Raw genomic sequence first — 14,667 nt, forward strand, 5'->3', positions numbered from 1 at the left:
AAATCTTTCAAAAAATCCTAAAAATATCTAAAGTGATTACATATATATCAGTAAAACTTCTAATATTTTCTTACGAACATTCACAAAAAAAATCTACCAAAATCCAGCGAATTTCGCTTTTTTGTGAATGTTCTTAAGAAACACTTTTAACATTTCTTTTTTTTCACCAAAAAATGTTCAAAGATTTCCCAAAAATTTTGAAAATGTGGACATCAGAAGTTTGAGTGTGAAAATATATTTTCTTCCCCACATTTTCAAACTTTAGAACGGGTCAATTTTGACCCGCAGGACGGCAGGAGGGTTAAGCTGTATTTAGGGATCTTTCTGTGTGGAATTTGCATGTTCTCCCTGTGCATGCGTGGGCTTTCTCTGGGTTCTCTGGCTTCCTTCCACAGTGCAAAAACATGCTGAGGTTCATTGGTGATTTGAAATTGTCCATAGGTGTGAAAGCGAGTGTGATTGTTTGCCTCTATACGTAGCCCTGTGATAAACTAACCCTAATGAGGATTAAGCGGCATGTAGATAATTGATGGATGGATGGATTTTCATGTCGCATTCATTGAAAACTCTGCTTTCCAGTTCAATTCCATGACAGCTTTGGCACCAGAAACAATGGTAATTTCAAGCAAATGGACTAAAATCCTGCCACCGAGCCACAGATGCTTGTCCTTGGAGAAAAACAGCAGTCTGTGACAAAATGCAACACAGAAGGCCTTTTCTTTTTTGAATAAATTAGCTAAATCCTTAATGTGTTGAGGCGGCAGCAGAAGAAGCAGTCTCCAGTGTCGATGCCCACTGGCCGATGGTATGAAACTGTGGTTATACTGGGCAGCTCCAAGGGGGAAATGTGGCTATATATGTGTGTGTGTGTGTGTGTGTGTGTGTGTGTGTGTATAATCTTTCCCTGCAGCTTCCCTCCACAAGCTGTTCCTGTAAATAGGAGTGTACTCACAGGTAAAGCGTCCAGGGTAAATGAAACAGGCTTACATCTAGATAAGTATCACTCAGTTTAAATCTCTGCCCGGATGAATCAGCAGCTTGCGACTGTCTGCTCAAAGTTTGACGCACGCATCCATGACACAAGTTGACAAAATCTTCCATCCTATCTGGTCCAGATTCACGGCAAATCACAGTGAAATTAAATGTACTGTACCGGGACTGGGATTAGCTGTTTTTCAATCTTTCCCTGCGCTCGCCGTGATAAAATCAGTCGCTGACTTGCCAGTTGCTTTGGTCCTGATAATCATCACTCACAAAGATGCCACTCTGACATCTGAGAAAGGCAATTAAAGGGGAGACGAGGAACTGAACATCGCCAGTGCCATCAGTCTCTATTAGCGTCACTGCTGGAGAAGGTCTCAGCAGCGGAGCTTTTTGCAAATCCTCCTGGCTCAGGAGTTTATACGCCTGGTGTGAATTAAATTGCCTGATCTTGTTGCTGGTAAAAATCAAGAATAACAGTAACAAAGCACTAAGTGTGACCTGAGATCACCACATAACACATCAAAACAGAGAATCTTCAGTTCTGCCTCTGACTCGTGCTCATGGCAAATGTGCTTGTACTTTTCTTACCTTTGCTACTGGTTTGTTTTTGGGTAGAAGAGTGCAGTGAGTTTGTTCTAGAGAGTATTGTAAGGAGTGACTATCATTGTGTGAGAAGAACAGGACATTATTGTGATCAAAGATGGATGTATTCATGAAACAGTGGCAGAAATGGAGAGAGGAGGGGTGAGGGGAAACATGGGGGTTGTAAAGATGTACAGTGCCCTCCAGTGGAAGTGGGTGGAAAGAGATATCAGTTCAATAACAGTGATCATTATTACTCTACTAAAAAAAAACATATTCGCTCACTCAACTACACTTGTATTTAGTAATTAAGGCAGTGCTGGTCTTATTTTCCTAAGTTTTAAAGTACTTTTTAATCAGTGAAATACAAATTAATCGAATTTAGTTTGTTTACAGCAGTGAAAAAGTGCATTAAAAATTTCTCCTCTCAAACATCACCATCGTCTACTTCAAATTCACCATACAGATTAATAAAACAGTCCCTCTATTGCTCTATTTCTTCTCATATAAGTCCACAGTAACTACTATTTGCCTTAGTTTTAGCCCACCATGGGTTAATGTTGTGGTCGAAGCTATTGGATCCTTCTATGAAATGGAAACAGAAAAGCTGCAAGGTCCAATTTGGAGATTTTTAATGTTCATTATGATCATGTCTTTACAAATTCCATAATTATTTATTATGAAAACAATCATTAATTAAAAATTACTGGATATCACTAAAATGTCAACTAAATAACTGTTCCAATTTAATAACAACCACCTTCTAATTAAAGTTGTTTTGATTGTGTTCTTTTTATTCAGTTGAGATAATCATGACAGATATTTCTTCTTTGGCAATATATCAAATTTTATATGGAAAATAACAAATTGCATCCAATTACAAAAACACCTCTCAAGGAAGTGTGTTATTTCCAGATCACATGACCTGCTCTATATGATGTCATTTCCTCCTGAAGAAAAGACTGGCAGACTCCAAGGCTTTCTGAGTTATTTAATATAAAGTAGTGTGTGAGTCAAAAGTGGATTGATAGCATGTCAACAGGTTTACTACAATATTTTTATAAATAACTTTCAGTTTTACTCAATTGTATATATAATATTTAGAAGAATCTTTATGTAAAAATACCATGTGGTGTTTGGTTATAGGCGGCCATGTTGATTTTAGGCCTGAAAACAGCAAAAATATCAACTATGATACAAAAAGTTCCACAATTATATATTGACCTGGATAATAACAATACACACAGAAAGATCCAAGGTTGAGATTCAGGCCACCCCATAACCATAATGCATATAAATAATAAATACATAGAAATAAATATGGTTAGCCTGTTATTTTTACATATTCCAGTAATTATGGTTTGAACTATTGCTGAACTTGGTTCTAATTTTACACTATATCTTTTTTTCTGTTGTTTCATGTTTTTTTTTTTTACTATTTTATTTCTTTTTAACGCACTACATCAAGCACTTTGAGTTGCCGCTGTAGATAAAATCTGTTTCCTATGTCAAATTATCTGAGTTAATCTCATAAATTGATTACTTTTATTGACACGAACCCGCACAACACCTTGATGTAATTCAAGTATACTTTTCTTTCTGTTTTTCAGCTCAGCTCCATTTGACTTAAAATGCCCATTCTATTGAAGAAAAAAAAGATGTGCGTCTTTCGTCTATTTCCTCTGTGGACACTAGAGGGAGGCAAACCCTTTAAGTCTACATAAGGGCTAAATCAATGCACCCAGCTCTACTTTCAAATAATATACATTTGTCAGTGTGATAGCCAGCAGACCTGGTTGCAGCACTATTACCAAATATTCACCTTAATACATATTTAGTAGTTGCCAGGGGGTATTATCTGCATTATGACAAGCTCCAGACAGAATCAAGTCATGTAACCCCAGCTTTTATATGGATATTTGAGACTCCCTGAATGCCCATCTTTTCTCTCTTTGGCAAACTCCTCCCAACTGGTGCCACAAGCGCAGCAAAGCAAACACTTCTAATTATTTGCGCATAGTGTTTGCTCTCAGTCTGAGTGCTGTGCTGCAGTCTTTAAACTGCACAGTAACAACCTTGGCAGGAAAAACAAGGAGCTACTGTAAGTTTGTGTGCTCTCCACTAGGGGGGAGAAGAAAACAGCAAGAAAAGTAAAGGACTGACAGCAAAGTATGTGCATTATATGTGGTTATTTGTCTCATTTTTTGAAGATTTTTGCTGAGTTATTTCCGGGTAACTTTCCATATATTCGAGAAGTTTTCATCAAACAAATCTGCAGAAGACACCAGATTGGGCGACAGATGTAAAAGTTACACTCGGATTAATGTGTTAGGTAGGTTTGTGTGTCTTTGCTGCATTCTTATTTGTAATTGGTATGTGGTATGCTCTTAGACACACGCAGATGTTGTGTCTGAATTCCTTACATGCCCGTTCCTAATGCTACGAAAGTCATCTTGTCACATGCAGCATGTGACAATAAGAATCCCATCTGGGGAAAACTTGGCAGGGGAAGTGAACGAATAAACCTCCCACCATTGAAGAAACGACTTTCATTAAAGTTGTTGCCCATTAGACAAAATCTAAATTAATGCAACTTTAACTACTAAATAAACCCAGGATCAAAAGTTGGCTTATCTTTGAGCTTCTTTAGATCAGATGGCTGAACTTATTGATCTGTCCAGGTTAAAAGTCTTGTTGGTGTAACCCTCCTTTAAAGAGATAAACCTTCCCTTCTCCATTTTTGTTTATTTGGAGTGTTTGCTCTGTCTGGCACTCAGGGCTCATCCATTTCTGGGTGTTTGCTTTACACTTCCCATAGATTACTTGCCAATCAAACAGTTGATGAAGTTTTGTCTTTCCTCATAAATAACCTCCCGTTGCACCCTTTAAACCATATGAACATGCTGTCTTTATAAAAAATGCGCTTACATATTATAACTGTTTTTTCTGTCAGATACTGTGTTTAGTTGGATTTTCTGGTCCTCTCAGAGTCCCACATCAACACCTCCATCGGTTTCTTGTTTCTTCTAAAACGTAGGAGGCTGTTCTTCTGTCATTTTTGGCAGGCATTACTCTTCTATTGAAGCAAACACTCTCCTCAGTTACTTCTATTCAAACCTATCGAGTAGTGTAATGTTCCGGTATTCTCGATTAGAAAATGTGCGTTCTCCAAACTGAGCCACTTTAAATTCAACTGTCAAACCGCCTATTAGTCAGTAACCCCACATTCCCGCTGTGACTAACTTGGCTGATGAGTCCTCTTCTTCTGACTGCTGGTGGGCAGTACAATAGGATCTATGTAATCATCCACAGCTACACCGTTTTGAACACTTTAAGTTAGTCATGTACTTTCTTGCTCTATTTGTTTTTCATAACTGTACAGTGTTTTTATAGCTGCCAAACAGTGCTAGCACACCCTGAAACGAGGGAACCACACAGAGCAACTGAAAAGAGACCTAGTCATCCAATTGCAGAGCCCCGGTGGTAGCAATTTCAGTCCTGCAGCTTCAACCCAATATTATTTTTACCAAAAGGCAAAACAGGCACATTTGTAACAAGAACAAAACCTGTGGGACCGAAGATTCTTTAGCTACGACAACTGTGCCACCTGTAGCCTGCTGTATGTACAGTGGTGCAATCGAACACCTGATCTGAACACACCTAAATGTTGCACACTCGGACAGAAAGGGGCTCCAAGCGTGCATGAGTTTAAAGTTCTTTTAATGTATGTTGTCTCTCTTCAGATACAGATGCAAAACAACACCGACACATTCACCTAGCTACTGTCAGACTTCCTACTCGGTCCACTCATTGACATCCCCAGAGGTCCTGTGTTGATGCCCCACTGGGTCAGATGAGTTTTAGCAGCATAAAGAGGACCAACACAATATCAGGCATGTGGTCATAATGTTATGCCTGATCGGTGTATATCACCATTAAATGTCTCTGCTCTGTCACCACCTGCTATCCTGCCACTGCCACCCCAACACCTCCTGCTATCCCCAACCCCCTCATCACCACTTTCACCCAACTGCTCAAGGCAGATGGCTGCCTTCCCTGAGCCTGATTCTGTCTGAGTCTGAGTTTTCGTTCCTTTCCACCGTCACTCATAGGGAATCTAAAATCAGCTTTGGATTGTTGGGTTTTCTGTTCTCTGTTTATTATTATCCCTAAATTATCCCTAAAATTCTGATTTTCACATCTCTCCCCAATTGGGGGAGTCAGAGCGACATGTCAGCCGCGGTACAGCACCCCTGGAGTAGGAAGGGTTAAGGGCCTTGCTCAAGGGCCCAACAGCGGCCGCATCGGGGTTTGAACCTCTGACCTTCTGATCAGAAGTCCAGCGACTTAACCGTTGCGCCACCACTGCCCCACAAAACTGTCAGTGCATTGGCCGGGAATCGAACCCGGGCCTCCCGCGTGGCAGGCGAGAATTCTACCACTGAACCACCAATGCTAAATTTAAGAAGGGTCTGGTCCTGAACCAGCGACCTGCAGCTCCACAGGTAAATCCTTAACTCACTGAGCTACAGATCAGATAAGTTGCAGGGTCTGTACGTTACAATGCTAAGCGCTGGGAGACGACATATGTTGTGAATCTGAGCTATATAAATAAAATTAAATTAAACTGAACCACAGACTGTATATAAAAGATGGATACAATGGCCGAGATGTCACCCAGTTTTTTATGGACTGAAGTTTTGAAGCCTCAAATTTGGAATATTGACTATCGTCAGCTTGGTTTATTGAAACTAGAGAGGGGTGGTTATGACTGAGAAGTCAGCAAACACACAGAAGACATTTTCTACAGCATGCTCTGCTTGGTCATCCATTTTTTTCATAATGTTACCATAATGTAAAAAGTTAACAAAATGCTGTGTTGAAGAAGTCTTGAAACTAGCAATCAAGACAATAAATTCACTGGGGAGTTGTCTACTGAGCTAATAAATCAAGTGAGAAGTAGGGTCATTTTTACATAGACCTCTATTCAGTCTGATGTCTTTTTGCAATCTGATGAGTCGCCCCCTGCTGGACAATCAAACAATGCAGGTTTAAGGCACTTCTGTCTTTCAGACCTGCAAGTTACTTCCATCTTTTATATGCACTCTGTATATGCAACCTGCCTTACCAAGAGTGACTTGGAATCCTGCTGAACATGGATGTATCATTTGGCAAGCTACGGGCCACATCTAAAACAAATCAGCAATATTACTTTGATGCACTATCATGTGATGGATGCATGTTTTCTCGGTATTGTTTCAAGAAAAGGTTCTGTTGAATTTCCACTTTTCCCACGCTGAATAAAGTACAGGTATGAGAAGTCAAACTTTTCACCGATGACTCTGACTCTGTCATCAACTTTTCTTCTCAAACTTGCAGACCGCCCACACATCAGTTTCCCTGGTCACTCAGCTCTATAGGACAAGAATGGGCTCCTGGGGACTTTTATTGTGTGGCCTGCAGTGTCTTTGCAGGGTCACAGCTATAACTAATTGAATTAGGGCATGTATTTTTGCCCAAGGATGGTTTGAAGTTTGACTGTGTTTGACTGTGTTTGTCCTGGGAACAAATCGATATCTTCTTTAACCACGTAAACCACCATTACATGTGACAGAGGAAGAAATTCAACTCTCTCAACATGTCAGCCTCACAGCCTTACAGTTTCTTTTTTTTGCTCAGTCAATTCAAACTTCACATAATTCAAGAAACTTCATTGTTTATACTTGTGAGACGTCTTAAAGAAAATCCTCCTCCTCAACTACTGTAAGCGAATTAAAGGGAATTGACCCCAGCCCTGCATGGTACTGCTGTTATCTTGTGATAAGCCCTGATACAAACACTGTGTTTCCCCTCCTCAGCCTGTGTGGAGGTGTGAGAGGGGGGCCGATAAAACCCCTCTCTATTTGCTTTCCCCTCAAAGGGACTATGTGAGGAATGCCGGGAATTTAACTGATCCCAAAGTGTCCTGGTATGGCTCCCAGCACTCCTGCCCGCTCACGTTCTGGGAACAGCCGAGCTACCTGAAACTGGACACCGGTTGACCACCCCGCCGTGGGAAAGCGAGCAGAACGAAAATACATTCATGAAATTGTCTCAAGTAGATCTCCAGCCTTACTCGTGGAGTGCTTTAAGATCACAGCGCATTTGTAGCGACTAACAACGCAAATATCACCGGGCTCATTGAGGAATTCACTCTGCTGACGATATTGAATAAAGCATAACTTGGAATTTATTTCCTGGCATCTTCACCTGAGAAACACAATAAGCAGGCTCTAAAAGCACAGCGCAATAAGCTAAAGCATGTGTTTCTCTGATATATATTTTGCCTGTGGCACAGAATATTTAAAAAGGACCAAACATCCACGAGCAAAATTACTTTGGGAAAAGCAGACACCCACCCACGACTGAATAAAACAAAAACACAGAAGAAACACTTAAGTTAGACACAAAGCCACAGATGATGAAAACTGGGCGCCATATTATTCCTGCGATGCTATGTGGTAATGTAATGAAGGCTCAATTCAATAGAAAAACCTCAAGGCTGCACTCTAGTTAGAAGCAATGAATTTTCCTTGATTAGCCTGCATAATAGCCTGAAAAAACTGTTTGAAGATGTGCTGGCAATCACTGTAAATTACCGAGGTAATAGCTGAGCTAAAGCTGCTGCTAAATGAGGCTTTATCAAACGTTTTTTTTTTTTTTTATCAGTCAGGTTTACTTTATAATGTTCTGAGTATTTAAACATGAAAGTGTCACATAGATTCCTGACAACAGCTACAAGGAGATCCCAGTTCCACTCTGATTCAAGGTGGAAAATGCTAAATCAATAGTGAAGCATCCAAATGAGACACATGACGCCTTTCTTGACACAATCTTTCTCTATTGGAAATTAGATTTATCCACCAAGACTGATGGAGATGTGGTAAGGCTTAGCATGTTAGCATGCTAACAACTGCTAATTACTACTAAAGCTACAGCTGAGGGTAGTGTTGCAGTGCTCAAGATCAGTCAAAACCAGTCTCAGAACAACTTTTTGAAGGTTTTGTCTTGGCATCAGTCACATTTTTACTTGTTCTGATCTTTGTCTCATAACCCTTCAGAAATGTCTTTAGCCTTCACATATTCTTGTCTGGTCTTGGTCTCAGTCCTTCAAAGTCTTGGTCTCAGTCCTTCAAAGTCTTGGTCTCAGTACTCACTAGTCTTCGTCATGAGTTGGTTTCTATTTAGGTGGTCTTGACAACAACTCTTGCTGAAGCTGACGGAAATGTTATTGTTGCTGAAGGTATTTTTTGGGTGATGACCTAATGGTGGCACCACATAAAAAAGTCACATCCATCTTTGGGTCGCAAGAATATGACCGCTACAATACTGGTCAGGACATTTCACCCACATGTGAACCTTAAAGAGTCGTGATAGAGAAAGCCATGTCACCACCCCATTTTGTACAATTTATCATCTGGACACCATAAATGTCTGCCAAATATCTCCAAAATCTATTAATGTATTCTAAGTCTTTTTATATATTTTTTTGATATCTTATATAGAGATGGATTTCTAGTTTGTGACTTCTTTTAAATGTATTTCTCTGATTTTCATATTGTTTTAATTGATTTGAGATCCCTATTCGAATTATGACCACACGTGTTTCTTTGGTGGGCTTAAAGGTCCTAAAAATATGTTTTTAGAAGCCAATGAACTGCTAGAGTTTCAGAGGGTGAATGAATCACTGCAGAGGTGATATGTATCTGCAGAATTTGGCGGAATTTTGACAGAACAGACACTTCTATCTCTCACAGAAATCCCCCAAAAATTTTCTTTCGTTTTTATAAAAACCAATACTGAATGCATTTCAGAGTTCTGGTGTTTCAGTTTCTGGGATTCACAATTGATCTTCTCAGCTTGTTCATATGATTGAAGCCTGCTTTTTCCTCACCTCTCTCACACAGTTTCCTCCAAAATCACTTGCTGTCTCTTTTCTAAACTTAATTTACACCTGTCCCATCCTGCCACACAATGTAAAATTAGATTATCACACTATCTCAGCCTGTAAACAACAAAACACTGATGTTATGCACCTCCACCTCGCCTTTGACCTCTTCACCGACCTCTTCATCGGGTCATTCTTAGACAGGGATTGGTTAGGGGGATGGGGCGGGTGGAGGTTCTCGTAACAGCGCGGCAGAAAGGTATTGTGGGAAATTGTGGAGAGGCCAATGAGAGCCCTCCAGACGGATCGCTGCCGGGCATCGCCACCCACCTATGACTGCTCTCCAGCCGTTGCCTTGGCAACAGCAGCGCTTGTTGAGAGAAGATTTTCTAAAAGAGAAGTGTATGTGCCAAACTCCTCACTGTTGACCTTGAGACTTAACAAAGACGCAGAAGCACATGTCATGACCTTAAGTTAGATAAAGTTAGAACACAAACCAAAAAAAAAAAAAAAAAAAACGACTGCTGGTCCGGACGCAGTATTGATTTATTATTTTTTCTTCTTGATTTTGGAAAAGCACCAAAATTGATGTATTTGTGTGCACGCAGGTAAGGTAAGTTTGAAAGGGAAGTGAAAAGATTCAAAGAGCTGAATGCAAAGTAATGTGTTTGCACTTGTTTTATTAATTATTTTCTCTATTCTGAGAGAAAAGACTGTCTGTCCCGATATGTTTATGTGCATTAAAGGGAGGTAAAGAGATTGGCGTGGGTTGAGCTGTTCATGTTTATTCATAGCAGTGTTGATCTCTTCACAGGTTTGGCTACCATTTGCTCTTGTCTCCCGTCCCTCCCCCTCTGTCTGCTTCTCCCTCCATCATTTTTTATTATATCATATCCTTTCATTTCCCTCTATTGCTCGGCCGAGTCAAAGTGACCGAAAATTATGTCTCGCTTTCCTGTCTTTCAAACACTCTCTGACTGCTGTTTCCACTCTCTTTCTCTCGCTGTCGTACAGGTGTGGGTAGCTCAATAGGAGGGAGAGTTTTACAGAGCCTACACACACACATGCACACATTTAGAAGCGAGTCGTGACTAGTGTGGAGTTGCAAGACATCCGAATGCACTCTTAAATGATCCCGGACTGTGGCGAGGAAATGGAAAACAAACTCAAATAAGACTATGTGAAACAAAAAGTCAGATTTTGCTCAAAACAGAAAGTGCCGTTCCCAATGACGGATGAGGGAAAAAAAACACTATCAGCACGTTCCTGTCCTCTCGAATAACACCCAATTCAACAGAAGATGGGTAGATAGTGGGCACACAAAGAAGCGACAATGAGAGATGTGGCTCTTATAAAGGAAAAAATTGCAAAAAATGTTCTCATTTTAGCTGAATTCCAAAATATATTCAAGTTGTGATTACACTGTGGCGGTTTGTCCACATTCTAGGGTGTAAAAATAGCTCACGAAATTGGCAAAATTTGAAAAGCAATTTTCAAAAAAAAAAACCTTGTCCGCCAAGGTTTGTTCCCTTTAAAAAAAAAAGGGAAAAAAAAGAGTGAAACACCCTTTTCAAATAAATTCTGATGTAGCGAACATGTAGCTCACGTTTATTTATCTGAGCTTCTTTGTTGTCGTACAATTCCAATAATTACTATTTGTACAACTGAAAACAATTCCTGTCGACTTCCATCCATTTTTCTCTTGTAAATTGCAAAAATTTGATTTCTTCTTCTTTGCTGATGTTTTTTTGGATTCCAGAATTTTACTTGCTACACCTTACTTTGTTTATTGCAGACATGTGTAAAGTAGCATGTACTGCCACCTTCTGACAACACTGTGCTGTTTCGTTTGTTCATCTAATTTGCATTTCCTTTTTAGAAAATCTTTTGCGACATTTCAGAAGTTATTTTTGAATTCACTTGACAGTTATCCAGAAACACAGCTGGCAAATATGGGCTTGGTGCAGATTCTCAGCTTTAACTTGAGGGTGTTCACATTGAAATTGGAGGAAGAGTTTGGGAATTACAGCTGTTTAATACGTAGCCTCTTTTTTCCAAGGGCCCAGAAGTAACTGGACAACTGACTCAAAAGCTGGACCGATCTTATTTTTTATTTATAAATCAAGCAGGTAAAAGATCTAGAATCACAAAATCGACAGTTTGGTATATTCTGATAAAAAAGAGCTTGATAACAGAAATTTCTAGACAACTGTGGAAGTCAGCAGTGGTGGATAATCTCAGGGCCCCTTTCTATGGTAAATTAAAACCCCTCCACAACATCCACTTAGGTCAAGAACACTCTCCAAGAGGTGGGTGTATCATTATCTAGTTCTACCATGATGAGAAAACTTCACAAGAACAAATACTGAGGGTTCAGTACAAGATGCAAACCCACTCATAAGCATCAAAACTAGAAAGGAAAGATTAAACTTTACCAAATAACATTAAAAAAAAAAAAAAAAAGCCAGGCCAGCTCTGGAACAGCATTCTTTGGACAGATGAAACTAAGATCAACCTGTAGCCGGTGCAAGGGAAAATAAAAAGGCATATATGGCTGCCAGTGGAACTCTTTCACTGCAGTTTTTTGATCATGTGACACAAGAAGCAGAAAATTCTGAAGTGTATCAGAACATACTGTCTGCTAAGATTCAGGCGCATGCAGCAAAGTCGATTGGACGACGCTTCACAAGTCCAGATGGACAGTGAGCGAAAACATAATGTCAAAGGACCTCAGGAGTGGAATATTCTGCAACGGCTAAGTCAGTCAGTAACTCTCAACACAACTGAGCTGATTTCCACCGACTGAAGACAAAACAGAGAGCAGAAGGAGCCACAAACAAGCAGCAAATGAAGGCAGCTGCACTAAAAGCCTGGCAAAGCATCTCAACGGAGGAAGCTCAGCATTTGGTGACGTCCAGGGGCCCCAGACTTTCAGGCAGGCATTGGCTGCGAAGCATTCTCAACAAAGTCATAAAAGTGGACCTCCATGAAAGCGAGGGGCTGTGTTTAAAATGGTTGCAATTCATTTCTGCATCAAATCTGCATCAAATCTGCATCATCTGCATCGCTGTCCACATCTATTGGACGTAACTATGTGTGCTACAAGATGCAATGTTGAGCATTTCATGTGTTATTTTAATGGCATAAAATGATGCAAAAAGCTTAAAATTTGAAGACATGACATGCAAAAAATGTACCTAAAATGGAGTGTTATTTAATCACAATCCCATGTTATCATGTTGTGTTTTTGTCACCATTCACCCAGTACCTTTAGCCAACTTTTAAATGAGCTCCTCTTACTGGTGGCTAACTATTTCAACTGTTCATTCAGTAATTTAAATGACTGACTGACTGCTTTGTTAATCATTAATACGTATTGTGCAGATGAATCTTGTTTCTTAACAGGAAGAAAGGAAAAATTGAACCAAATTAGAAGAAAAATCACAAATCTAAAACACAGTAACACAAAATGCTGAGCACCGATGTGAATTAAATGCTATAAAATTTGCAAAATAATACAGTCAAGAATTGAGATGTCATGGGAGCAATGTGAAATGTACGTTTCTGCACAAAGCACTTCACTAAGTCAGACTTTCTCAAGTTCTTTGTCGGTGTTGATCCTGTAAATTTGCTCGGCTTCCCGACATTTTGCCAACTTTCTGACTTATTCATCTTTATTCATTTACATAACAAAGCCAGCCATTCATTCATCTGATACCGCAGACTCTCCCCGATTATTAGGTAATGTGCCACAGCCCGAACGCCCCGGCATCAAAACTGATCTGAAAGGCGTCAAGCAGCCTTTCTTCTTCATCACCTGCCTCCTCTTCCTCCTCCTCCACATCCTCCTCCTCTTTACCACTTCCACCCACGCTCAGCTTTTGTGGACTCTTGTCCTAAGTGAGTGTGTATCTGAGCGTGTGTTTGTGTGCCTTTTTATTATGACATTTTCCCCTCTTTTTTCCACATATTCTTTTGACATATTTCGCTGTGAATGTGTTGGAGGATTCACAGTTTTTTGCTGTAAAAGAGCTTCATAGTCACGCTCTGGGAGCTGTACAGGTAGAGGAGGGGATCGACTGCCACAGTACGTTTTACTCGGAAAAGAGAAACAGGCAAATATGTTAATCATCATCCTTAAAGAAGCAAGAAACAGCTGCTTCAATTTGGTTCACCGGCTTTCTAAATATATGGGATTTTGATGCAAATATACATTATGAGTGGGTGTATCTCTCCTCACCCTGTCTGAGAGAACAATAGAGATGTTGGCAGGGTTTGAAAGTTTAAATTGTAATCCATTACATGTTGCTGAATGGGATTTTTATTTATTTGAACGCTATTTTTGTGGTTAGTTTGGGTTTGCACAGCTTAAGCGACATTATTATTACCACTACTGACTAGAATTTCGCACATTATTAATTCTCTGTGTGAGCCAACAATGGATTGCCTTTTCATTGGTATTTAATTTCTGTATCTGCATTGCGTTGGCAGCGTTTTGTCAGTCATTGCAGCAGACTACATGCAGGAATTAACCAACCAATTTCTGTACAGCACAAACACACTCTTCTCATCAACGGGATTCACACTTGACTGTTGCCATGGCTCTGCGAATCTGCCGATGTCTATCCGTCAAGGCCAGAGTGTTTGACAAAGATATTGTCTGGAACGATGATTCACTTTGCACTCAATAGCTGGGATTTGTGTGTATTGCTTCCTGTGCTTGTGTGTGTGTGTGTGTGTGTGTGTGTGTGTGTGTGTGTGTGTGTGTGTGTGTGTGTGTGTGTGTGTGTGTGTGTGTGTGTGTGTGTGTGCGTGTGCGTGTGCGTGTGCGTGTGCTAGAATGCAGACTGAATTTGTGTTTGTCCAATCTATCAGGGGGAAACAAGTATATGAAAGTTCAATACAGTGCCTTTCTCGACAAGCAGGAGCTCCAATAAAAGAGGATTAGCCAAGGATTCGGCCTTCGAACTTGTGCTTTTTCTCCTGTTCGGCGAGGTTACCACTTAATACGCATAATTCACGTCACAACATAGAAATCTTGACACCGCATGCTTCGCCTTGACTCATTTTGCCGGAGTGTTAAAAATGTTGGATTTTAGTATCTAGGAAAACTTCCTGTTATTGTTCACAAACAAATCCATCAGAAATCAGATTCACTTAGCGACAGATTCCTG

General features: G+C 40.1%; 1 non-coding gene across 1 annotated transcript; it reads right to left on the minus strand.

Moving 5' to 3' along the window:
* Positions 1-5,951: 5,951 nt before the first annotated feature.
* Positions 5,952-6,022, minus strand: trnag-gcc (transfer RNA glycine (anticodon GCC)). The gene has a single exon. It is a non-coding gene; the product is annotated as a tRNA-Gly (tRNA).
* Positions 6,023-14,667: the final 8,645 nt, after the last annotated feature.

Source organism: Amphiprion ocellaris, chromosome 24 (assembly GCF_022539595.1).
Source record: "Amphiprion ocellaris isolate individual 3 ecotype Okinawa chromosome 24, ASM2253959v1, whole genome shotgun sequence".
Lineage (NCBI taxonomy): Eukaryota > Metazoa > Chordata > Actinopteri > Pomacentridae > Amphiprion > Amphiprion ocellaris.